The 26,318-nt window shown below is 41.8% G+C and overlaps 1 long non-coding RNA gene across 1 annotated transcript; it reads right to left on the minus strand.

Moving 5' to 3' along the window:
- Positions 1-499: 499 nt before the first annotated feature.
- Positions 500-17,036, minus strand: LOC125437314. Its single transcript, XR_007245168.1, has 3 exons — positions 17,025-17,036; positions 7,500-7,504; positions 500-652 (listed from the first exon to the last, which is right to left on the minus strand). It is a non-coding gene; the product is annotated as an uncharacterized LOC125437314 (long non-coding RNA).
- Between the last annotated feature and the right edge of the window lie 9,282 nt (positions 17,037-26,318).

Genomic DNA, 26,318 nt, shown 5'->3' on the forward strand with positions numbered 1-26,318 from the left:
AATGAGGGAAAGAGAAAGCAATTGTAATCTTCTTTGAGACTTCTTAAAGGTAGAGAAAAGCAGGGTATAAAAACCTCATTGATGAGGAGGCTCCAACCTTCCTCCATGTGGCCTTCTTCCAGCTTAAGAACCTGTTCTCAAATTAAAGTGGCTGTTCCTGCAAGCAAAGATCCACTGAAATTTGGAGGAACTTTCCTTAGATGGAAGGAAGTTTCAAAACTGAGTTAAAAGTGAAGATGAGTGCGATGTTTCCCCTTCCCTTTCCTTTTCCCTCTCTGTATCTGTAATTTTGTAGGCTGCCAAATGTGCTGTTACTTCTGCTATATTTCACTGTCTTCTCTGTCTCTTTCTTTATTTGGTATGCTGCAACCTGTAATAAAATTCCAAAACCCCTTTTATTTCCCCTTTTATTCTATTCTTTTCTTGGTCGTGTGTACGAAAGGTAAGGCAAACAGATGGCATTCGTGGTACTAAGGAAAATCAGGTGGGAATTCCAATATTTCATTGAACAAAAATAAGATTTTATTTATAACTGGTAGGTAACTTCAAGGTTCCAAACAAATTATTTTCAAAAGTTAAAATAAAATATAACTGAGGCACCAACTGCTTTAAATAACTTCCAGTCAGTCTAAAGTCATTCTGACCCTTTTCACTCTTTCCTATTCATCACTCAGTTTAAAGACACACAAACCTACAAACATTTCAATCCAACATTAAAATTGTTATAGTGAGGTGTAAATATTTTAATAAATACACTTTTCTCAGAGGATTAGAATCATAACGTTGAAAAAGACCCCAAGGGCCATCAAGTCCAACCCTCTGCAATGCAGGGATACATAATCAAAGCACTCCTGGCAGATGCCCATCCAGCCTGCTTAAAAACCTACAAAGAAGGAGACTCCACCACACTCTGGCCCCTTCCACACGGAGGCGGAAGGGGTTGGGTCGGTGTAATCCACGCCGACCCGACGAAGCTGGGACCGTCCACATGGACGATCCCAGAACCGGCTGGGACGATGGCGCCACGGAGCACCGTCGCCTGGCCGACCCGGATTGTCCCTGGCCCTCCGGCACGTCGCCGAGGCCTGGAGACATGCCCCCCCCGCCCCTGCGTGCCTGCTTGAGCGTCGCAGGGCAAGGGGCATGTCCCCAGGCCTCGATGACGCGCCGGAGGGCCAGGGACCAGGTAAGTGACGGGTGGGAGTGGGGGGAGGGCACCTTGGAGCCGCTGCTGCCGACACGGTAAGCGGTTCCAAGCCGGTAGAGGAGGCTTCCAACCAACCTCGGCCCCCGAAAGTGAGGTTGGTGGCCGCCGGCTTCAAGGCTGTCGGTCAACGCAAGGGCGGTATGGCTGCGAAGCAGCTACTCTGTGCTAATGGCTCCTAGGCGGCGCGCTTTTAAACTCCCGTGCGGAAAGGGCCTCTGAGGTAGTGCATTCCACTTATTGCCAGGAAGTTTTTCCTGCTGTTTGGGTGGAATCTCTTTTCCTTCACCTTGAACTCATTACTCCTGGTCCCAGTCTCTGGAGCCACAGAAAACAAGCTTGCTCCCTCACCAACACGACATCCCTTCAAATATCTAAACATGGTTATCATGTCATTGCTTAACCTTCTCGTCACCAAACTAAACATACCCAGCTCCCTAAGTCTCTCCTCATATGGTATGGATTCCAGACCTTTTACCATTTTTGTTGCCCTCCTCTGGACCCATTCCAGCTTGTCAATATCCTTCTTGAATTGTGGTGCCCAGAACTGTACACAATATTCCAGGTGAGGTCTAACCAATGCAGAATAGAGACTCCCTCGATCTAGACACTATACTAGGCTTGGAGATTCGGGTGCAACAAATACTGGATTTGGCCCGAATCTGGGCGATTTCGGGCATGTTCGGGCCAAAATCAGGCGAATTTGTCCTGCCCGAATATGAATGAATCTGAATGCAAGGTATTTGGGCTTTTTCTGGTATTTTTTCTGGTATTTTTTCACTGCAAGGGGCACATTTTTAAAGCTAGTGGCACCAAAATTTCAGGGTATCATCCAGAGAGTTCTCTCAGAATTCTCTCAACGTGGCCCCTCCCACCACCCCAGAAGCAAAGTTCACCAAGACTGGATGATATTACCAGGAGGGCCTCCTGTGTCTGGTGCCTCTACCTTGAAAAAATGTTCAGCCTGCTTACACACTCAGAAATTCCCCATTGGCTACAATGGAGCCACTGCAAAGCAGAGCATAGACTTCAATGGGGCTTGCTGTTATACCCAGCTGGCTCTGTGGTAGAGGTTTCAATGGGGAGCACTCTGGTGTGGGTCTTGCTATGCAGAGCAAATGCTGTGGGCACTCAGCTGAAGGTGAATCTGATGTCCACAGCATTTGCCCCTCTCAAGCAAACTTTAGCAAAGTTGGCTGGTTCCTTTCAGGAGACTCATACCAGCAGCCCTGCTGGAAATTAGGTGCTCCTACCCAGAACAACCCCCTCCAGAGGCCGCCCCCAAATCTCCAGTACAGAGCCAGATGGGCATAACAGCGAGCCCCATTAAAGTCTATGGTGGAAACAATTAATTAATTTTTCCCACCAAAGAACTTGCTGAAGAGCCTGGGAGATTCTGGGGCATTTCTGAGTGTGTAAGCACTGGCTGCACATTTTTGAAGATAGAGACGCCAGACTTTCAAGGTGGCTCCAAGAGGCCTCCTGGTAATAGCATTCAGGCTTTGTGAACTTTGCTTTGGGGGGTGGGGGGCCGGGTTGAGAGAGTTCTGAGAGAACTCAGCCAGCAGGCTTCACGAATATTTGGGTATATCCAAATATGTTATTTGTCTTATTCGGGCATACAGATAATTTTATGCCTGAATAAATCCAAATCTGAATTTTACTGGATTTCTAGGGTATTGACCAAGCCTACACTATACTATTGATACAGCCCAAAATCCAAATCACATTGGCTTTCTTGGCCGCCGCATCACACTGCTGACTCATGTTTGGTTTATGGTCTCCTAAGACTCCCAGATCCCTTTTGCAGGTGTCATACAAATTAAATATCATATCATATCATATCATATCTGTGCATTCCATTTTTTCTGCTTGTGTAGTATCTTACATTTATCTCTGTTGAAATTCATTTTGTTTGTTTTGGCCCAGCCAAAACAAAACCTAGCAAGGGGGAGGAAAGGATTCACCTTTCACACGTTCCAAGCCCAGGGAGTTATTACCTCTGAAATTATTCCTTATTGACTTTAAGGACCTCCCTTAAAATCAGCACTAGAACCCGTATCGTCTTACACTCGACAACAAAAGGTTTTTTTTAAAAATAAACAGTAACATCAAACATTTCTTTGGTAGGGTTGAGGAACACATAAACACACACACACACAAAGAAGTAGGTATAGTCATTCAGACAGTTTATTTAGGCTCTGAAATGGTCCTATGACCAATGGTGAGTTTTTTGGGTCTCTGCCTAAAATCCCCATGTCTACTGGCACAAAGTAAGAAGGGTCACAGCTCTCTCCTCAGGAAGCTGGTATTCCACTTCAAACTGACCAGTCTTCCTCAGGTGCTTTCCTGCAGCCAAATCTAGGAGACCTCCCCTTAAGGAAGAGTAAACAAGCCCCAAAGACATGTTACTAGGGTCACCCTAATTTTATATATTCAGTAGCCCTGACAAGTTTTCGGGCTCAGACCCCTTTTCTGGAGTCTCCCTCAGTGCAACTCTCCCCAGCAAGAAAAAACCTCCATAGCACTCCAGCTGCCTCTTTTTCTCTTCTCAGGCAATTTCCTCCCAGTCAATCAGGACCAAACATGACTTAACAATTTCAGTGCAGTCTTTCCCTGGAAACCATTTCCCAAATATGGGCATTTGTAACACTCTCTAATCTGTCCAGGCCATTTTGAATTCTGATTCTGTCCTCTGGGATATTAGCTACCCCTCCTATTTTGGTATCATCTACAAATTTGTTTAGCATACCCTCTAATAGTGTTACGTAGAGTTCTAGGGTGATGTCCGAAAATGGGGTATGGTCAGTTTTAGATTTTGGGTTTTTGTTACAATTTTGGGAACAATTTATGACTGAATAAATTAAATAAAAATAATAAGTTAGGGTTAGGGTTAAGGCAAGGACAGTGGTTCAGGATTGCCTTAGTGTTACGTTGCGTTCAAGGGCGCAGTCTGAGAATAGTGCCATGGCCAGCTTTATATTTCAGGTATTTGTAACACCATTGTAACACTGTTGTAACGCTATTGTATTGCCGTTAAAACGCCATTACAACGCCGTTAAAACGCTGATGTAACACCATTGTAACGCCGTTGTAACGCCACTATAAGGGTTAGGGTTAAGGCAAGGGGAGCGGCTCAGGCTTGCCTTAGTGTTACATTGAGTTCTAGGGCGGAGTACAGCATTAGCACAATGGTCAGTTTTGGGTTTTGGGTTTTTGTAACAATTTTGGGAACTATTTTTGACTTAATAAATTAAATAAAAAATAATAAGTTAGGATTGGGCTTCAAGCAAGGGCAAGGGTTATGACACAACCCTCAAACCTGAAACTGACCATAACCCTATTCTTGGAGTGTGCCCTAGAACTCAATATAACACTAAAACAAGCCAGAGCCCCTGCCCTTGTCTTAACCCTAACCCTAACTTATTATTTTTATTTAATTTATTCAGTCATAAATAGATCCCAAAATTTTAACAAAAAATAAATGATATAAAAAAAATTGGTTAGTGTTAGGGTTAAGACAAGGGCAGGGGCTCAGGCTTGCCTTAGTGTTCCGTGGAGTTGTAGGGCGCAGTCCGAGAATAGGGCTATGGTCAGTTTCACATTTCGGGGGTTTGTTACAATTTTGGGAACAATTTATGACTGAATAAATTAAATAAAAATAATACGTTAAGGTTAGGGTTAATGCAAAGGCAGCGGGTTAGCATTGCCTTAGTTATTCCATCATCCAAGTTGTTGATAAAAATATTGAATAGCACTGGGCCCAGGACAGAGCCCTGTGGCACCCCGCTAGTCACTTCTCTCCAAAATAAAGATGAGCCATGGATGATCACCCTTTGAGTTCGGTCAGTCAACCAATTAGAAATCCATGTAATAGTAGTAATCCATGTAATGTGTCTAGTCCATATTTCACTAGCTTACTTGAAAGACTATATGGGGCAACTTGCCAAAAGCTTTACTAAAATCAAGGTATGCTACATCCTTCATCTACCAAGCTTGTCACTCTATCAAAAAAAAAAAAGAGATAAGGTTAGTCTTTCATGACTTGTTTTTCAGAAACCCATGCTGACTTTTTGTGATCTCAGTATTACTTTCTATGTGCTGGCAGGATTAGTAGGATAGGATCCATTGTATACTAGCAAAACAATCCTAAGTGAAAGGTGGCCAGTCTAAGCTCAGTGATTTTAGTGGCTTTAGAAGAGTGCAGCTCTGTTTAGGATTGCACTAAAGGTGTTGTTTTGCCTGTTGTATGTACCTTCTAGGAATTCTTGGTGAAATAATAGAGAATATCAATAAGATGAAAGGATTTTGATAAGATTCACTACTTTTTGGAGGATCACAATTCATTTATAAAATAGGTTTATATTCAGCGGAAGCACAAAGTAGTAGGTATGAAGATTAGTTTTTGAAGTCATCTTTTGTAAACATGATATCTTGACTTTAAAACCATGGTTTATGTGTCCATGGAGTATAAGACTCACAAAAGAATTTGTCCTGTTGTGATGATCAATGGCTTTAAACAGGTAAACTAAAGTGAAATTGTTATTTGGATTTGTTAGCTTTAGGGAAAAAATAGGTGTGAATATTAAAATAAGTTAATCCACTGTGAGGACAGAACTTGATGGTGAGAATACTACTCATTCCTTCCTCCCTACTGATCTGATGCCTACAGGGAAAAAATATTACCAAGGCGCTCTACAGGCAGGGGCCTTTCCCTCTTCCACACTTGCTATAGGCACTTTAGTAATTTTCTACAGATACAGCAGATGGAGAAAGTGGCAGTGAGGAAGAGATGGTTGGAATGGGAAGATGGGAACAAGTCTGACTCCTTATACAAGTTTTTAGCTTACTGGTATTCTTGTGGAGAAAGGACGATAATGTGCATGCAGAATTCATTCACTTTTCATCTTTTCAATATTATGTCTTTCTTCAACTGATACCCTAAGAGGAAGTTTGTTAATTGTAGGTGAGTCTTGTATAGTAAAAACTCACTGCAAAAAAACTCAGATGTGATTGTGACAGACAGTTTCAAGTTTCTCCCTCCAGAAACCTTAACAAATCATTTTCAAATGTTGAAAAGAAAAAGAAAAGTGAATTTCATAGTTTAACTGCTGGCCAAATGACATACCATTGAAACAAATCTGTTTTCATCAAATTTTCTGTGCAGTTCTATAAGGCTATAATCCCCTCATAACATGCTGAGTGAATACTGTGTGTCACTCAGAGTCCAGGCATCACTTTCACTGATTAGAAGACTAAATAGTCCCCAAAGCCTCAATTATATTTAAAAACTATCACACACCCCTCCAAAAACAAAAGAAGTTTGTAAACATGAAATTTAAGTTTCCATGTCTGGAGATAGGATATCATCACAGCGATTCATTTTGTGGTGGTTACTCAAAGGTGGCTGCCTTTCTGAACTCCTTATCATTTTATCATCTGGACAAGTCCGAGGTATGTTACACACCAGGGAGTAAGTGGCTTTGGCCTTCTATATTCAGAATCCATTTATTGATATAATTGTTACAACCACCACCATTTCATGAACAAGGTTGACAGCACACCTAGGGCAGCCAGCAGTTTACAGCTGTGAAAATAAAACCCAACTGCATTTCATTATTTCTAAGTTACTTATTAAGGCATGCTTGAACTAGAAATTGGATAGCTTTGCATACTTCATTGTGGCCTTAAAAGCTAAAATTTAATGATTAAAAATGAATGGAAACTTGTGTTTCTCCTACCCCATGTGACTTCTGAGTCTATTTCTCCAGTCTACATCTTTTAAAAAGTATGTTTGTATTTTAGGATTGTGATTATCCTGGCAATTGTCCTGGTGGTCTAATTCAGAATCCTGAAATTCCCAAATGAGGGATATTTCATTATCAATCTGTGAAAGAACACGTATTGTTAGTTTTATTTATCTTCAGCATCATGATGTAAAGGGAAAAAAGTGCACGCCTTTTTTTAAAAAAAAGTAAAATGCAATTGAAGTATTGAAATCTCTGATAAGGCTCATGGCTTTAAAAGATTTGGATGGCTTATGGAAGTGTACCATAATTAATTTTTTACTACTGTGTTTGAGTAACAAAAGCATTGGATATGACTGCAAAAAAAGTTCAGTTCACCAGATTCTGAATCCTACAAACTGCTTTCCAGGAACTGTTCAAAATGGTGTTGCTCTTTCTGTAAGGAATAATAGCATAATTATAGCAACATAATGCCATTTATTTTATTTACTTCATTTGTATACTCCTTTTCTTCCTAACGGGGAAACAAAGTGTCTTACCATATCTACCCCTTCTCCATTTTATCTTCATAACAACTGTGTGAGGTGGATTAGGCTGAAAGTGGCCCAATACAGTCACTGGCTACACCAACAACATAATCCAATTTATTTATTTAAAAATATACATTGCTTTTCTCACTGCCACATCTGGTTGGCATTCATAAGGTACAAAGTTCAACCCCAGCATCTCCAGTTAAAAAGATCAGGTAAAAAGTGTCGTGAAAGATCTTTACACGTTAAGTCAAACAGCTGTCTTGCTTTTAGATATGAATACAATATGAACTAGGACAGTGGTGGCGAACCTTTGGCACTCCAGATGTTATGGACTACAATTCCCATCAGCCCCTGCCAGCATGACCAATTGGCCATGCTGGCAGGGGCTGATGGGAATTGTAGTCCATAACATCTGGAGTGCCAAAGGTTTGCCACCACTGAACTAGGATGTTGTGGGTTTTCCAGGTTGTATGGCCATGTTCCAGTAGTATTTTCTCCTGACATTTTATCTCCATCTGTAGCTGGGTGAAATGTCAGGGGAAAATGCTATTAGAACATAGCCACACAACCCGGAAAACCCGCAACATCCTAGTCATTCCAGCTGTGAAACCCTTCAACAATACAATAGGAGCTGTTTTTAGATCTTGCTAGAGCAGTGGCTCTCAACCTTCCTAATGCCGCAACGCTTTAATACAGTTCCTCATGTTGTGGTGACCCCCAACCCTAACATTTATCCATTTTACAGATGGAGAACACTGATGCAGAGAGTCTTAGGTGACCCCTGTGAAAGGGTCGTTCAACCCCCAAAGGGGTCCCAACCCCCAGGTTGAGAACCACTGTGCTAGAGTATGTGTTTAAAACTCCTTTACAGTTTTATCTGGTCTTGAAAATTATTGTGGGTTGTTTTTTGGGGGGGAGGGGGGAGTTTCAGAAATATCAGGATTCCAGTGGGTGACTTGAGTTCAGTTTATGCATACCCTGAAAAAGAATAATTGAAATGGATAGCTAGTGTTTTGTAGGTCATTAGTTTTGCCAGTGTTCTTAATTTCATTTGGATAACCTAATATTGTGAATGACTGAAAATTGTATGACCATTTAGTGATTTTTTTATTGGCAGTAGCATTGTGATCTTATGGCCATTAATGTGAACTATATTTTTGAACAGTGGAGTGTTGTGTGGTTTCTGGGCTGTATGGCCGTGTTCTAGCAGCATTTTCTCCTGATGTTTCGCCTGCATCTGTGGCTGGCATCTTCAGAGGATCTGATAGTAGTAAAGCAAGTGCAGTATATATACCTGTGGGATGTCCAGGGTGGGAGAAAGAACCATTTGCCTGTTAACAAGTATAAAGAGTGCAATTAGCAAGCTTGATTTGCATGTGTTGGGTGGGATCCACCCATTTAGCATGTGAATAACCATGAAGATAGCATAATCAATTAGTGAGGGCAGCTGCAATGTAGTTGCCTGGCCTTTTGATCCCTTTGATTGCTTACTGCCTAGAGTGGGGGGTGGTATTCTGGGTGGTGTTCACTAGGCCTTTGACTGCTTACTGCCTGGAGACATCCTTTGTCTGGGTGGTGCTCATTGTTTTTTCCTTTCTGTTGAAATTGTCCATGTGCTTGTGGATTTCAGTGGCTTCTCTGTGTAGTCTGACACAGTGGTTGTCAGAGTGGTCCAGAATTTCTGTGTTTTCAAATAATATTCTGTACCCAGCTTGGTTTATCATGTGTTCTTCTATTGCTGATTTTTCTAGCTGAATTAGTCTGCAGTGCCTTTCATGTTCTCTGATTCATGTCTGGGTGCTACATTTGGTGGTCCCTACATAGACTTGTCCATAGCTGCACGGTACGTGGTAGACTCTTGCAAAAGTTAGATGATCCCTCTTATCTTTTGCTGAATGTAGCATTTGTTGAATTTTCTTAGTGCGTCTTTAGATTGTTTCGAGGTTATATTTCTTCATCAGTTACCCTATATGATCAGGGTAACCCTATATGATTCCCTTGATGTATGGTAAGAACACTTTCCCGCTGTGTGGCTGTTTATCTTCTTTCTTGTGGTTTGCTCTTGGTCTTGCAGCTCTTCTGATATCTGTAGTGGAGTAACCATTAGGCTGTGGAGCCCAGTTCAGGTGATTCAGTTTGTCTTGAGGGAGGTGGAGGTCACAGATTCTTTTTGCACGATGTACCAAAGTTTTTATTGTGCTCCTTTTCTGTCCTGGGTGGTGATTGGAGTTTTTATGTAGATATCTATCAGTGTGTGTAGGTTTTCTGTATACTGTGTGGCCCAATTGTTGGTTCGGTTTTTGGATGACTAATACATATAGAAATGGTAGTTTCCCCTCATTTTCTTTTTCCATAGTAAATTGGATGTTCAGGTGGATATTGTTAATATGGTCCAGAAACTTTTAGTTCTTCCTCCCCATGGCTCCAAATTGTGAACGTGTCAGCCACATAATGGAACCATATAGTGTGCTTTGTTGGTGCTGTTTCCAGTGCTTGTTTCTCAAAGTGTTCCATGTAAAATTTTGCTATTACCATCAGATCCTCTGAAGATGCCAGCCACAGATGCAGGTGTAACATCAGAAGAAAATGCTACTAGCAGAGTCCTCCACGGCATGCGCCATGAGCCTGCCCCACCCCAAGCCTCTTATGGAGGCCCCAACCACAGGGAGGTCAGCATGCAAGCTCGGCCTCCTCATAAGGATGCGCTCCTCTGCAAACTGTCAAGGCTGAGACAAAATGAGCAGCAAAAAACCCTGCCCAAATAGGGAGGGAGGGTGGGTCAGTTTGCTCCAGGCATCAAATAAGGCTGGAGCAACTGTATGCTGCCTAGTATATAGGGAGCGTGCTCTGCCCTTTGCGCTTGTGTGCCAATGTGATCAGGCCAGGTCTGGCTCAGCCACCCGGCTAGCCCAGGACACACATGCTCACAGCTCCGGAGCTCACTGTAAGCCCTGCCCCCTGTTGCAATTACGGCCTAGTTGACTCTAGTGCCGTTATTTGTGCCCAGATGTGCAGAGGTTTCATCTCGTAAATAACCACAGGACACATCTTGGAATTAAAATGGGCTGCATCCCTTTTTATTGAGGCAGAAGCTGGGCAAGCAAGAGGAGCACATCCGTTCAGCAGCCGCTCAGCACCCATGGCTGAACCCTGGCTCCAACCCCAATCCATATTGGGGAGGACAGAAAGGTACTGGGCCACCGGGGCGCCCACCTGTTGTTGCCCCCTTCCTGCTGGGCTCAATTGCAGAGGCTTTTGCAACATGTGCCATGAGCCCACCTCACCCCAAGCCTCTTATGGAGGCCCCCAGCACGAGGAGGTCTGGTGTGCAAGCTCAACCTCCCCATAAGGATGCGCTCCTCTGCCCAAACCACCACAGAGCTGACCCTTCAGCTCCCACCACAGCTTCGCAAGCCTCACAGCCAATCCAAGAGTGCCTGCCGTACGGCACCCATGCTCTTGGGTGGTTATATCAGGGTGCGGGATAACGCTACCAATGAGTTCCCAGACCACCCATGCCACTGCCTTACACCCTTTCTGATGTGCCCCATCCACTATTCATGGCTCCCTGGCATCCATCCACAGGAGCCTTGTTTAAGGCCGAAGCTGGGCAATCAAGGGGAGTAGATTCGTTCAGCAGCCAGTCAGCACCCCTGGCTGACCCCACAACAACCCCAATCCTTATTGGGGAGGACAGAGAGGTACTGGGACACTGGGGTGCCCACCCTTCGTGGCCCCCTAACTGCTGGGGTGTCAGGCACGAATTGTAGAGGCCTCCATGGCATGGGCCATGAGCCCGTCCCACCCCAAGCCTCTTAAGGAGGCCCCCAACTGTGGGGAGGTCCCATGCGCAAGCTCAGCCTCCCCACAAGGATGCACTCCTCTGTTGCAAACAAGAGGAGCACATCTATTCAGCAACCAGTCAACATCCCTGGTTGACCCCGGCAACAACCCCAATCCCTATTGGGGAGGACAGAGAGGTACTGGGCCACTGGGGCACCCACCCTTTTTGGCCCCCTAACTGCTGGGGTGTCAGGCTTGAATTGCAGAAGCCTCCACAGCATGCACCATGAGCCTGCCTCACCTTACCCCAAGCTTCTTAAGGAGATCCCCAACCATCGGGAGGTCCTGCGCGCAAACTGGGCCTCCCCAGAAGGATGGGCTCCTCTGCCCAACTGCTGCAGAACTGACCCTTCAGCAGCTGCCACAGCTTCCCAAGCCTTCCAACCAGTCCAAGAGCTCCTGCCATATAGCGTGCAGCCAGATGTCCATGCCAAATTCGGATAGGTGCACAACATCCAAGCGAAAGAGCACCTGCTCTTGAGTAGCTATTTCAGGGATAATATTACCACCAAGGTCCCAGTCCACCCATGCTGCCGCCATGCACACTTTTTGGTGTGACACAACCACTTTTTTCTGGCTCCCTGGTACCATTCACAGGAGCCTTGGGAGGAGGTGGGACCAAATTAATTTAACGCTCGGCAGAAATTCCAACACCTCGCGGAGGCCGGTCACATTCGAAAGGATGGTTGCAGGACTTTCAAAGCTGGGAGGTTGTTCTCACCCAGGTGGATGACAATCCCTTGAGGTGCACCAAACCTCTGTAGGGGCTCCCGGATAGCGGGCAACAAAGACTTCCAGCACATACCCCAAGCCGGCCAAGCCAAACAACGTCCACATCCTTTCCAATTCTATAAATCCGGTAATTCCCCAGGCAGTACTACCAATGTCTAGTGGATTAATATTTGTTCCTGATGATCCAAATCGGGGTCATCTGTTTTGCGGCTTTGCATAGACATTAAATAGCAGGTGAGATCTCCCATATATTTTATAAACTAACGACCTTCAACAACCCGCCACCTGGATTTTGCACAGGGAAACAGTCAATGCAGGCCTCCGAAGTGGTGGCTCCAATCCTGAATAAATGAAGGCCAAACTCACCAGGAGGAATGCCAAGCCCGCCAATGCCCATGCGTAATACTGCAACCAGTCAAAGCGGACCATGGGGGGGGGGGTTTACTGCCCAGATGCACCAGGAATAAGCCTTGCACTGGTGGGCGCTCACCATATAGGCCAGAATTATACCCACTGTGCAAATTCCCCAGAGGGCCCAGGGGGGAAGACCTAAAGTGACTGAAGTAAGCCCTGTATTGGCAGGTCCTGAGCCGTATAGGCTGGGGTCATAACCATGGAAAAAACCCCAGAAGCCCCCCAGAGGGGGGAAGGGGGACCTAGTCACCCCACCAAGGCTGCACCACTTAAAGGATCCAGCTGAACAGAAACACCTTCCTCCCCAACCGTTCCATCAAAGAGCCACAAAGCCCCATGGCCCAATAAAGAGACAGTGAAAACCTTATAATATCAAATCCCCAAGGTAAATAGGGAAAATGAAGAAGGCTGCTTGGGATCGCCCACGATGATAGGGCCAAAAGGAACTGTCACGCTGATTCCTTGGGAGATGGAGACTACACGGCATACCAAACCGAAAAGCGGGGCCAATATGGTCGTGATTGATCCCCTTTTACCAGAGAGATGCAAAATCCCCCAAAATCATTTGGGGGCGCTTTTATTTATTATAATTTTTTTGTGCAGCAGGAAAATTCCTGCCGGTTACAATTAGGTGTGCTAATGAACTGCTGCCCCCCCCCCCATACAAAGGATATGAAAAAACCCTCTGAAAACCGTGGGAGTAGCCTGCAAAGAACCCTGCTAAGGAAGATATACCAGCTGAACTGAGGACATGGAGGAAAAGGAAGGGAGGGGGCGGGGTGGAGTAAAATGCATGGCTTATAAGCCACCGTAGACCTTCCCCAGCTGCCACCCCAGGTGATAAGTCATCTATCCGGTATGCACATGCCAGCATCAACATTGGTAACCTGTGGCTGGCACCCTGTTCAACTTACAACATGGAAACATCCGGAGGCTTGCATGTGTACACTAAAGCACAGATCCCGACGCGTGGGGGCGATTCCCCAGCCTTTTTGTGTTTGGGGGCACCCTACCACCCTGCTGGAGACTTCCTCCAAGGGAGCCGCTGAGGGAGCCGAGCTCCTGCCCAACTGGCACTCCTATGTTGTGCGGCTAAACTTGATAAAGTGCTCGTCAGGCCCTGGTGTATAGAAGTGGCTGTCAGGAGCCCTGAAATCCCTGACATTGCCGTTATGTGTTTTGTTTGTTAATTTTTAACCTGGCACTCTATTATATTCTCCCAATTTCTCCATTAACAATCCCATAGATTCCATTGGGGATTCCAACATAACAATGTCATCCACAAATGTTCTGAGTGGCGGAACTGGCTTGCTTTGCCTGGCAGGCCCTATTCCGCTCTCTGCACTCTCCCAGGGGTTGCCAAGTTTTCCTGGGGAGGGCTAGCTTTCTGTCTGGGTAAACTGCTGGGTCAAGATATCTTTTCCCCTTTGGTCAGGTAGCACTTCCTGATGTTTCTGTGGAATTTCTAAGTCCTCCAAATCTATGATACCTGATGGGAGGAGGGGAGGAGGAAATAAAAAGAAGAGGGAGGGGGGAAGGAGCTATTTCTCCACACTCTTATTTTGTACTCTTCCTTATTTATTTTTATCCCTGCTATTAAATCTCCTTCTGTTATCTCTGTTATTATTATTTCTAAAAACCAAATAAACAGTAAAGAAGATAATCGATCATGGGCATAGAGCATTTGGGCTTTCATTGGAACTCAGAGGAGAGACTGGCTGCTTTGTTGGTGTATCAGGCAACTAGTGCACTGCAAAGTAGCCTCCTGTGGTTCCTGGAGGTGGTGTCAGAATGGGCATCGAACTTGCCCAACCTGGTGGTTTTGGGGGACTTCTATGTCTGTGTTGACTCAATATCATCATTAGTGGCTACAGAACTGGTGTCATCCATGGTGGTGTTAGGTCTCTCCTTTGTTAACACTGAGATTCCCACTTATCAAGCTGACTACACTCTGGACCTGTTCTTTGCGACAGGTGTGAATGTGTTCTTATCCTCCATTGATAGAGTGCCATGGTCTCATCACTTCATCCTTAAGGCCTGGGTAGAAATTGCTGCACCCCCCTGTTTAGGTGATGGTCTCTGTTGATGGACCTGAGTCCATTCCAGGATGCTGTGCGGGAGTCCCCACCTGCGAGCAACTTTCAAGGAGCTGGTAAAGATCTGGGAAACCAAGCTCTCTGGAGCAATTGAGATTGTCACTCCAAAACGTCCCCTTTGCCTCTGTTCCAAGTCAGACCCCTGGTATACCAAGGGATGGAGGAGGATGAAATGAGACCTGAGATGACTACAGCGAGTATGGCAATGTACTCCCAATGAAGGGATGCAACACTCATTTAGGACACGTAGGAAATCCTATGAGAAGGCAATAAAGGAGGCTAAGAAGGATTTCTATGCCACCTCAATTGCTACTGCAAGATCACCCCTGGTACAATTGTTTAGGATAATTTGGTCTCTTACTACCCTTCCTATGGGTCCAAAAATTGAGGAATTGACTTTTAGCTGTGAGGCACTTGCGAGCTTTTTCACAAATAAAATCTCACATCTCTGCATGATCTCTTAGCCATGATTGATATGGGAGCAGCAGTGGTGTAGTGCTTAAGAGCAGGTGCACTATAATGTGGAGAAACGGGTTTGATTCCCTGCTCTGCCATTTGAGCTGTGAAGGCTTATCTGGGAACTAGATTAGTCTGTGCACTCCAACACACACCAGCTGGGTGACCTTGGGTGAGTCATAGCTCTTTGGAGCTCTCTCAGCCCCACCCACCTCAGGGTGTTTGTTGTGGGGGGGGAAGGGAAAGGAAATTGTAAGTCCCTTTGAGTCTCCTTACAGGAAAGGGGGATATAAATCCCAACTCATCTTCTCTTTATGTAAACTTGAAACCCCTGCCTGTCTTCAGGTCCAATGTTAGACCTCTTCAGACTGCTCAAACCTTCCAATGTTGACAGAATTCTGGCTGCAGTTCGACCTGACACTTGTATCTTTGACCCGTCCCCCTCCTGGCTTGTGAAGGCCAGTGGGGAGGTGTTGCAGAACCCCCTGTTGAAAATCATTAATTTCTCCCTTGAGCAAGGAGAATTTCCAGAGCAGTTGAAAGAGGTGGTAGTCTGCCAACTCTTGAAAAGACCATCTTTGGACCCTTTGGACCTGGCCAATCAGAACCCAGTCTTGAAACTTTCATTTCTGGGCAAGGTAATTGAGAGAGTGGTTGTGGAGCAGCTTCAGCCTTTTCTGGATGATGCAGAGGTATTGGATACCTCCCAGTCCAGTTTCCGTGATGGTTATGGGATCACCATTATGGATGAGCTTTGCCTCCAACTCCCTCTCTCTTAGCATGATAATTTGGGGGGGAGGGGACACACGATTATTAATGGTTTAGGACAGAAAGGAACTACTTTACTCAATGAGTTATTAAATTGTGGAATTCAATGCCCGTGGATGTAATAATAGTCACAAGCATGTGGAGTTAAAATCAACTCTTTAAAATGGAGTTAGGCAAATTCATGGAGGAAATGTCTATCAATAACTACTAGCTGTGGTGAGTTAAGGGAATCTTCATATAATGAGACAGTCAGTGCCAAGAGTCATCATCCGGGGAAAGCTCTGGCAACATCTTGAATGGGCAATGGAAAAGAGCACCCAAAATTAGCTGTTCCCATTCCCCAAAATAATGAAAATGCAAATGTAAACAATGAGCTTTTAGCTTAATTGTGATATACAAACAAGTCACGATTAAACAATTTATAGAAGCAGAAATCTGTTAGTTGCTTGCTAATCTGAGCTGCATGCTATCTTCAAAAGTGCTGTCTTGAAGGGAGAGATTTTACAACCTGACATAGTCTGAAACTGATCCTATAACCTATAGGGTGAACCTTAATAACTAGTTTTTGTTTAACTTTTGACTACTGGTCTTGTCAATTTATTTGACACCATTATCTGACTAGAGGCCAGCTGTCTTCCAAATGGGAAAATCAGCTGCCAGGATGCCAAGGGATACATGTTCAATGGATTACTTTTCAGCATGCTGCAGTTTCTCATCTTGAACTGACATTATACTCCACTCATCACTATCAGTGTCAGAAGTTATATCAGCATCTATAGCAGCTATTGCATCTTATGGATGAAAAGTCTCAATGTTTACTTTAGAATGCCAATCCTTACACACTCTCAGCATTCACACATCGACCCTTCCATTCATTTCCAGCTGCTCTGACAATGTGCTTGGAATACATGATGCATGTAGAGCAGCTTGAGTAGAAGACAGTAGTCAAATTACTGAATGCCTTACTTTAGAAGTAATTCATCTTCCTTAGGTGAGATGAGAGGAAAGAGTTGATTTTTTTACCCCACTTTTCTCTTCTGTAAGAAATCTCAAAGTGTCCGTAAAAGAGAGATAAGGATATCCACGTCTTATCTATAGAATTCTATACAATTTTGGTCAATTATAGAAGTTTGATTCATTCAGGTATGGTTGAAGTGATGTTATGTATGGATTTGTGTTGTCTTATTGTAATTGTGTGTTATTTTACTGATGTAAGCTACTTGGAAAATACATAATAAAATTAATATTAAAAAAAGAAAGAAATCTCAAAGCAATTTACAATTGTCTTCCCTTCCCCTCCCCACAACAGGCACCTTCTGATATAGGTGGGGTTTAAAGAATTCAGAGAGAACTGTGACTAGCCAAAAGTCACTCAGCAACCTTCTTATGGAGGAACAGGGAAAACAAACCCAGTTCATCAGATAAGAGTCCTCTGGTTATGTAGAGGAGCAGATAATATATTACCATAATAGACATCTTAGCTGAACAAATGTGTGGTGATTCACCTTGTGCTGCAAGGGAATTTTCACACCATGTTTAGAACCTATAACCAGTCTGTGATGACTTTTTTGCCATCCTCAGTTGAATGCACACACATCAAGTAGCTTCTCTAAGCCTTTCACTCTGTGCCCAGCTGTTGATATAAGCAATCATTTTGTAGATGTTGCCATGTTGTAATACATTAAGCTAGGAGCTCATGCTAGAGAATCAGATAAGCACATCACCACATGCCCCTTCAGTCCTGGCTGACTAAACAGGCTTTGTGTGTTTCAGACTGAGATAATGACTATAACTGAGGTATTTTTCTAACTTATTCATAGTTATGGTACAACATTGTAAAATCAGTAGTAGGGTAGCTATGGTACTATTCATTGGCTTGTACATTGCTTTGATTTCACAAGCTATTTTGAGATAATGAAGTCCTTCTATCGTTATTTTGCATCAACCAGACCTGTCCAGTTCTATAATTATTATTACTAACCATGTGACAACACTGGCTTTCCCCCTATGTCTCATAATATTTTGGGCTTTAAGCATGTGGGCTTTTTATTTGTCAGTGTTTTACACCAGGTAATTTTTACAAATATTAAATTATGATGATGTATATGGTTACATGCCATTTACCTTCAGGACCACCTTATCCATTAGGCATGTTTGGCACAGTGCCTAAGACCTACAAAAAATTTAGGATCTTAAAAAATAGGATTAACAAAAAATGTACAGGAATTAGAAAGAAAAACAAAATGTCAAAATAAACATATTTATTTTCTCATCTACAATATATTATTCTTTTTTTTTTTGCTTGGTGCCCTTCCCCACCTCACCACATCCCATATTAAAATATGAGAAAGGAAGGATGTACAATGGCTAAGGAATCAGAAAAAAAATAATGGTTTTTAACAAAGGTCCATAGAGGTTGATAGGATGGTTTTTGGAATGATGTCTTTCTGTCCCAAAAGGTACATCAGATGAGGCTGTGAGTTGAATAGGGCCTAGGAAAACCTTAATGCAGCCCTGTTTACCTTTTTACAGGAATCAATTTGAAAAAGGTACACTTATTTTTAGTATTGTCCATCTGTTTTTATGGAATGTTAGTTAACTCACATACTTTTTATAGCAGCTACAGGGTCATTTTCAATTACTCACTGAAAAGGTGTCATCATCCTCTAGACTTCTAGAGCATCACTTATACCACCACATGGAGCTTTGATAAGACAGTTTGCTTTCATTAAGAACAGAGAGAAAATGATTTTCTTTGGCAGTTTAATAACAGAATCACTGACAGAACAGAATGAATAGCCATATGCACCAGACAACTATATATCAATATATTAACTTACTTGTGATCTTAGAAATGTCAGGGTGCTATGACAATGAATCAATTTGCATCACTGAATTAACAAAAAAAATCATATTTAATTATGCATCTGGGGCCCATTATGTAGTGTCTGAAGTTTGGCTCACTGTTGACATCTTAGTCTCATTTCCATTTCCATACTTTTCTTCTCAGATGAAATGTGATAGGATTTCAAAGGAGCTGGTTTTGAACATTACCCACTTGCAGGTATTACCATATATACTCGCATATAAGTCGATTTTTTCAGCACATTTTTTGTGCTGAAAAAGTCTCCCTCGACTTATACGCGAGCGAGGTGTATTTTTTAAAAAATATTTTAGGGTTTTTACTTTGTCGGCTGCCAGGGGGTGCAGTTTTTAGGCTAGTGGCACCAATATTTCAGGGTATTATCAGGTGACACTCCTAATGATACCATCCAGGTTTGGTGAAGTTTGGTTCAGGGGGTCCAAAATTATGGACCCCCAAAAAGGGTGCCCCCATTCCCCATTGTTTCCAATGGGAGCTAATAGTAGATGGGGCTACATTTTGAGGGTCCATAACTTTGGATTCCTTGAACCAAACTTCACTAAACCTGGGTGGTACCATCCAGATAATCTCTTGCTGATACCATCCAGGTTTGGTGATGTTTGGTTCAGGGAATCGAAAGTTATGGATCCCCAAAATGGGTACTCCCATCCCCCATTGTTTCCAATGGAAGCTAATAGTAGATGGGACTACCCTTTTTGTTGGAAACTGCCCCAAGCTCATAAGGGGAGAGGCAGTATAGAAATAAATAAATATGGCATTCTCAATTTGTCTCTTTTTTTATGAAGATAGAGGAAGAAAATCTTTAAAATTTGTACTTGTATTTTAAAGAGCTGATGCATACTTTTGTGGGATTGGAGAAACCAATGTCTAAAAATTGTATTTGATATTAAAGAAAGATGGATTAATAAGAACCAAAGAATTCAAAAAAGGTTTTCTCTCTAGGCCAGCTTGTCAGAAAGCACGTAGCAGTAATGCAGGCAAGAAAATATTATATCTAAGATAGATTGTCACTATGGGCCAAGACATGAAAGAAGACATATTCAAGACTTGTTTGTCAAAACTAGTTATATGGGATGCCTACATGAAATAAACAATAGCAATAAAGAAATCAAAGGTTAGAGTAGAAAGGAATTTGATTAGATAATTGAAAATGTGTTTTTCTATATTTTAATGAACACTGAAATGATATGAGAGATTTATATCTATTGGCATTCTACTATAATTTTATTCTACTAGAATCACATAGGCTCATTCCGCACATGCAGAATAATGCACTTTCAAACTGCTTTCAGTGCTCTTTGAAGCTGTGCAGAATAGCAAAATCCACTTGCAAACAGTTGTGAAAGTGGTTTGAAAACGCATTATTTTGTGTGTGCAGAAGGGGCCATAGTATATTTGTCAAAATCATTTTTAACCTTTTAAAGTGAATAAGTGTATGTGAAATCTTTCACCCTGTGAAAGAGAACTAACCCACCCTTAGGAATGTTGGAAACTGATTATCCTGATTGATAACCAGGAAGACAGATTTTAGTTTATTGCCCTGCCAAAGAGCAGAGGAAAGTTCCAGCGTTTGTGTAACAAGGATCAGACCAGCACGACTCATTTTAATGCTAAGGAAGAAAGCATAATCATATGAGTTATGTAAATGCAGGCATGATTATGAATTATGATGTATGTATTCTTGGAAAGTATAAAATATGAGGTCTTTTGTATGGTGGGTGTTTCTCTCCTCGAAAGCACCCTGTCAGGTACCTATTCTGTACAGTAAAACTTTTTCTTTCTGATTTTAAAGTTTGATTCTTGGGTATTATTTATTTGACAGTCTTTATAAAACATCTGCGCAGGACCATACACTAGGTGTGGCCTGACACTTTCCTCTTAAGGATCAATGTAGTCATGTAACAAAGTTCTTTTCACCAAGTTTAAATGTAAAATATTATTTAGTACCATCAATTGTTAATAGTACCCATGTCTAAAAGGCTGGATTTCTTTGCAGTTGATCCTGGAGTTCCCATGGCTAAACCCAGGCCCCTCTGCATAAAATAATGCATTTTCAGGCAGCTTTCTGGCTTTGTTTACCAAGAACTGGATTTTTGCCATTCAACGTAACTTAAAAGAGCATAGAAACGTTTCAAAGGGGTATTATGTCTTGGAATGAATGAACGATTTAAAAAAATACCTGTGCTGTTCACATTGAATGGTGTAGCATGAGCATGAGCCTTTTCAGCATAGGCTCTTTTCTATACCAAGGTTCAAAATGCAAAATATGAATTGGCTCTAAATATATATGCAAACCTTAAAGTGGGATGACTTTTTGTGGGAAATAGGAGTGAGGATTCTGACAGCATAATGTGTATCCCAAATGGAAAAGGAAGCTCCTTTACAGAAGGAGAAAGAGAGAAGAATTGGCCTTAAAACAAAACAAAACCTGATGCTGAAGCAGTCTAGAACTGAGGGATATTTTGCAGTGAATTCCTAATTTGTTCATTTTCCTTTCAGTATAACTAGATCGAAAAGTAGTGTCAAATACCCAAAGCACTGTTTGTCAGCAGTATTTTTTCTCCCCTCTCGGCCCCCTACATCATTTGAATGGAGGAAAGCAAAGTCTGTATTTCCAACAGAAAGTCTCCTGCTGGCAGCTCCTTGCTGGAGAATGAATACATGCTAGGAGTAAAGACCATTTGTCTGCTGATTAATACAGGCCCCAGGGGAGCTGCTGTTGGCTCTCATTTCATTGCTTTTTCTCTCACGGTGCCATTTCCCCACCCCCACCCCCTCACCCTCATTCCTCACAGCTTTGAGCAGCTTTGCTTCTTGTCTACTATGGTGTTATTTAAATCTGTTTTACAAATTAAAAGAAGATGAGATTGTCTCAAATGTGTTAATTTGTCTTGAAGGTTAAAGCATGCACACTCACATACGTACACAAAAAGTAGCTGTTTTCATTTGGAATTCATCATTGCTCTCATAAAAAAGCTATTTGGTATTCACAGGAACCTTGCATAAATTCCCATAAAGACTGCCCTGTAATTTAGCACTGTTTCTAAAAACAGCGATGGGCGAGGGAGTGCTTAAAACAAATTGTCATGGTAGCAAAATGGATGGCATGTCGATCCATTCTGCTGGGCTTGATTTATTAGACTTTGTTTTTTGTTTTTGTAGAATTTCCTCAGTGAAAAAGAGAGGAATATTTTACTGAACTAAATATTTATTTCTGTGATACAGTACTCTCAAGGGTTGTGGTGATCTATGTATCATCAAATTACATGCCAGTTACACGCCTATTTTCTCTGTTACCCAATAAGAAAAGTGTACTTACTGCAGTAACCTTGCATCATTTATACTGTTCTTGGTTGAGACAGAACATTCTGGGAAAGAATGCAAGGCAATTGCCTCTGATCTGTCAGTCTTTTGTCTGTGGGCTTTATGATGGTATAAAAAGATGACACAGTAAGGCACTTAAAGACTAATAAACTAATTCTGTAACAAACATTTTAATAGCACATCTATACTACGATATAGGGATAAAACTATGTTCTTTGCCTGTGGAAGTATTTAAAAAAATTTCACTAACTCCTTCTTGTTAAACTCCCACTTTAAGTATCTACAATACCATTCTAGTATATACCAATAATTAAGGTGGAGTATCTTTCAACTGCATTTCAGTTGAACTAGCACCACCACATCTTTTACACACCTGTAAGGCTAGTCCTACTACTTACGGTGACACGTGGCCGCATGCTAAGAGAGGGACACATCCCTATGAAAAATTGACAACATCTGGAACAGCTCTGTATTGGTGATTATAGCACACAAGGAAAAGAAATATCATTTCATGGATCTCCTGTCATATCTCTTTCAGATAAACGATTTCTGATTCCAATTTTTTTTATAAACAAGACCAAAAATATGACCATTGTCAACATGCAGATCCTCTACATGCCATTGTGATAGCATTTTTAACCTGTTTTTACATAGGCTGCTAGTTGCCCTAAACATATACATGGTTATGTATACATACATAATCAGAGAGATAAGTAGGGAGATTTGGACTGGTAGATCTCCAACACTGCTCCATAATATCTAATTTCATTTTACAGGAGCTATGCTATTAGCCTCTCTATGCCAAGGAACATAGCAGGATATAAATTATAACAGCAAAAGGCATAAATCACAATGTTTAATTAATTGATTTAATTATTTACAAAATGTATATTCTGGACTGCTAATATTTTATGACAAAATGCATTATAAAACAATTAAAATATACCATCCTCCCAATCATACCTCATTAAAAGAACTTTTTAAAAAAGAGTTAAAAACCATATAAAACAGTTAAAATGTATACAAAACATAAAACATTGGTTAGGAAAGATAGATCCCTGAGGAAATGCCAAATGAAACCAAGTCAATCTTTGTTGACATACACCAGTCTCTTGACCCGGGCACCCTGCTGCTGGAGGAGTCAGATTTATGTCACCCTTTTGGGTGATGTAAATCCTTTTAATACTATGAAGGGTTATCTGGTGGCTGGGTTTTTTTCTTTCCACCACCTTCCCATGCTTCCTGAATGCCCCTTGGAGGCAGCATGACTGTGGTACCAACCCAGGCCACCTGGAGCTGTGGACTGGGCTGTTAGTTATTCAATTGTTTTGCATTATTTCAGTGGAAAATACATTTTTCTTGAACATTCCACACACCTACACCGCACACATCCAGTGGGGATACATTCTCAAGGATTGTACCATCCCTATGTCACGCTCCAATTGCAGAAACAATGACAGAAATGCCCCAGTTTTACAGACTGTCAACAAAAAAGGAGGTATTTGGCAAGGAAACCCAAAAAAGCAAGTAGCGTGGAAGAGGAGGCATAGATAATATAAAACTAATAAAGGAGGGCATCACAATTCATAGGAATGGGGAGTCATCTGTGTGCCAGACATGAAGGAACTGTCATTGGAAGAGGACATAACTTGCAGCTTCACCCAGCTTTACACTCTGTTCTCTGGCACCAATTTACAAGCTTTACTTCCTTTCCCTAATGGCAGAATTACAAGTGGGTGGCATGATGGTCATAACCCAGATTACTGTTGTTTTCTGAAATTAGCTGTTCCCAATGGGGTACTGTTGCCTATATTATTTTTGTATTATGTTATTAACTACAGTTCACACACTACTGTGAGTACAAGTATAAGTCATGGAGCCAGTGTCTAGAATGGTATGGCAGGATACACACAGCTGGAAAGCAAACTGGATTATTTGTTTAAAGATTCTTCCACAATACACAGCAATATGGTGAGACTCTATGAAATAAACTAATCTGAATGACAGACTTACCAGCATCATACATATAATGAAAACAGCTATATAGTCTACTGCTTGGTAAATGGCCCTTTCAGCTGCAGATATACTGGGTCCTTCTTTTCTTTTCCCTTTGTGAAGCAGCTAGTCAGATGCCACAATAATAGATAGTTTTCAAGATGTCTTAAGATCACCAAAGGTTATCTTTTCATTTGTATTAGCTATACTGACTAAACTAATGAACAGAGAGGTTTGCAATAAATTCCCTTAATGTATTGCTTTTACAAATTAATTTAGCATGTGTGCAAAATGAGGGGTTTAATATTTATCTCCCCTGCCTGACACATACTGTCTGAATCAAACATACTCAGAGTTAATTTTCTTTTTTGGAAGACTAAAGCCACCTCACAATTGTGGAGTGTCACTATCTTCAAAAATAAGATTGCTGATTTTTGGGGGACTGGTGGTAAATCTTTAAGATCTTGCAAAAAATGGATAAAATATCCAATGTCTAATTTATGATCTAAGACTCCATGGTGAATCATAGGTAGAAATGTTAAAGTAATTACCCTGAAAAGTCAATGTAATAGGTGCAGAATATGTGAAGGCATTATTTCAGTAATCTTTTCTGCTGGCCAATGTATCATTTTAATTGTTCATTTACTTATATAATATAGTCTTGATATGAATTATAATCTCCAGTATGACTTTCTCTGGAACTATTCACTGTAAAACTAGGATTAAAGTAATACATAAGGAATTTTTATTTGAAGAAGGAATTTTGACTCTTGTAAAAACCTTGGATAGTAAACACAACCCTATTTTCAGTGGCTGCATTCTTGCCCACAGTCCATAACTAAACTGGAGCCCATGGAAACAATCCAGATTACTTTTATGTCTTCGCACATAGACACTTCTCTCTCTTTTTAATTGCCTGCACACATGCATAGCTGCACAGGCATACAGAAATGAACCCTCACAGTCATGCCAATCATCCCACAATACGATCAGCAGCACTTGTGTAGCTGTGCATGTACAACATGCAAAATTTAAAACAAAAAGGGGCCTCTCTGCAACAGCAAGGCAATGGCAGGCAGATTCTCCCTGACCGTGGACGGCACGGTGGAAGGGAAAAAAATAAAGCACATCCTGCATGGCCATTTGTGTGGGAGCGACTCCAGCCTGTGATTTTGCAAAAGGATCACTGGTTTAGGGATTTACAAAAATCCCAGGTTGAGGGAAATAAAACAGGGCAAACTTGTTTTGGGGACAGGACCTGTACAAAGTATGATTTGAATTGTGTCCTACACCTGTTATATTTGCCCTGTGCAGAATCCATCTTTGCCTGCATGGCTTCAGATATGACCTATTGACTCTATTCAACTATCACATGTTCTATTTATTTACCAATTAAAATCAATCCAGTTGCAAATACTGTTGTATTCACTCAGGCCCTTCATTTCTCTTGCCCTTCGTACCTGGAGAACTCCTTGAATTGATTAACCTCCAATTTGTTGTGTCATTTTAAAGGAAGCACCTTGATGAATTCTGCCTTATATGGAAGAGGCAAATTCCAGTTCACCAAGGTTCCAGCATTCAGATGTGATAGTGAATAGGAACTTGATCAAAGTCCGAGAGTTATCTGTGCAGGAAGGTAAAGGATGTGGGGGGACAGAGAAATGAGGTGTGAGGGGTAAAAGATAGCATAGCAACACATTTTATTTGACCCTGATGATGTTTAAGTTTGTTGTGATGTCTGAATGCAGACATTGGTTCTGCCATGCACCTTGCCTTCTGGAATGTTTAATCTTATCTACAATTCTTTTATCTAAACATATACTTTTATACAGTTTATTTTTGTAGTAATGGACCCAACATATATTAACCTTCCCCAATTTTCCTCCTTAGTGCCCTTAAAAATCCCTTTCCCATATGGCTTTTATTATGCTGGTGCCAATATTACTAGTATATCCATTGGGAAGTGGTTAAAGAGGCTCCCTTCTCCCTTTGTCATCAGAAAATATTTTTGAATCCAATTTATAGTTTCTAAAAGTTGATGATCACCCTAATAAGACTGAAAGCATTTCTACAATTTTCTGAGGTTGATTATACCTATGGCAAGATTGCCTACACCCTACAATTAAAGGAACTTTGTGCTAATCTTGGTCTATTCAATTCCCAATGAATTAGTCTCTATTACTATGAAACAAAACACTGATCTCGTTTGTAAATATTCAGAATGAAATGTCACATTTCACAAATGTGTAGGGCTTATTCAACCACACATGAGACAAACAGCAGCTCAGCATGAAAAAGTGTACTTTTCATGGACTTGAACTT

Source organism: Sphaerodactylus townsendi, linkage group LG07 (assembly GCF_021028975.2).
Source record: "Sphaerodactylus townsendi isolate TG3544 linkage group LG07, MPM_Stown_v2.3, whole genome shotgun sequence".
Taxonomy (NCBI): domain Eukaryota; kingdom Metazoa; phylum Chordata; class Lepidosauria; order Squamata; family Sphaerodactylidae; genus Sphaerodactylus; species Sphaerodactylus townsendi.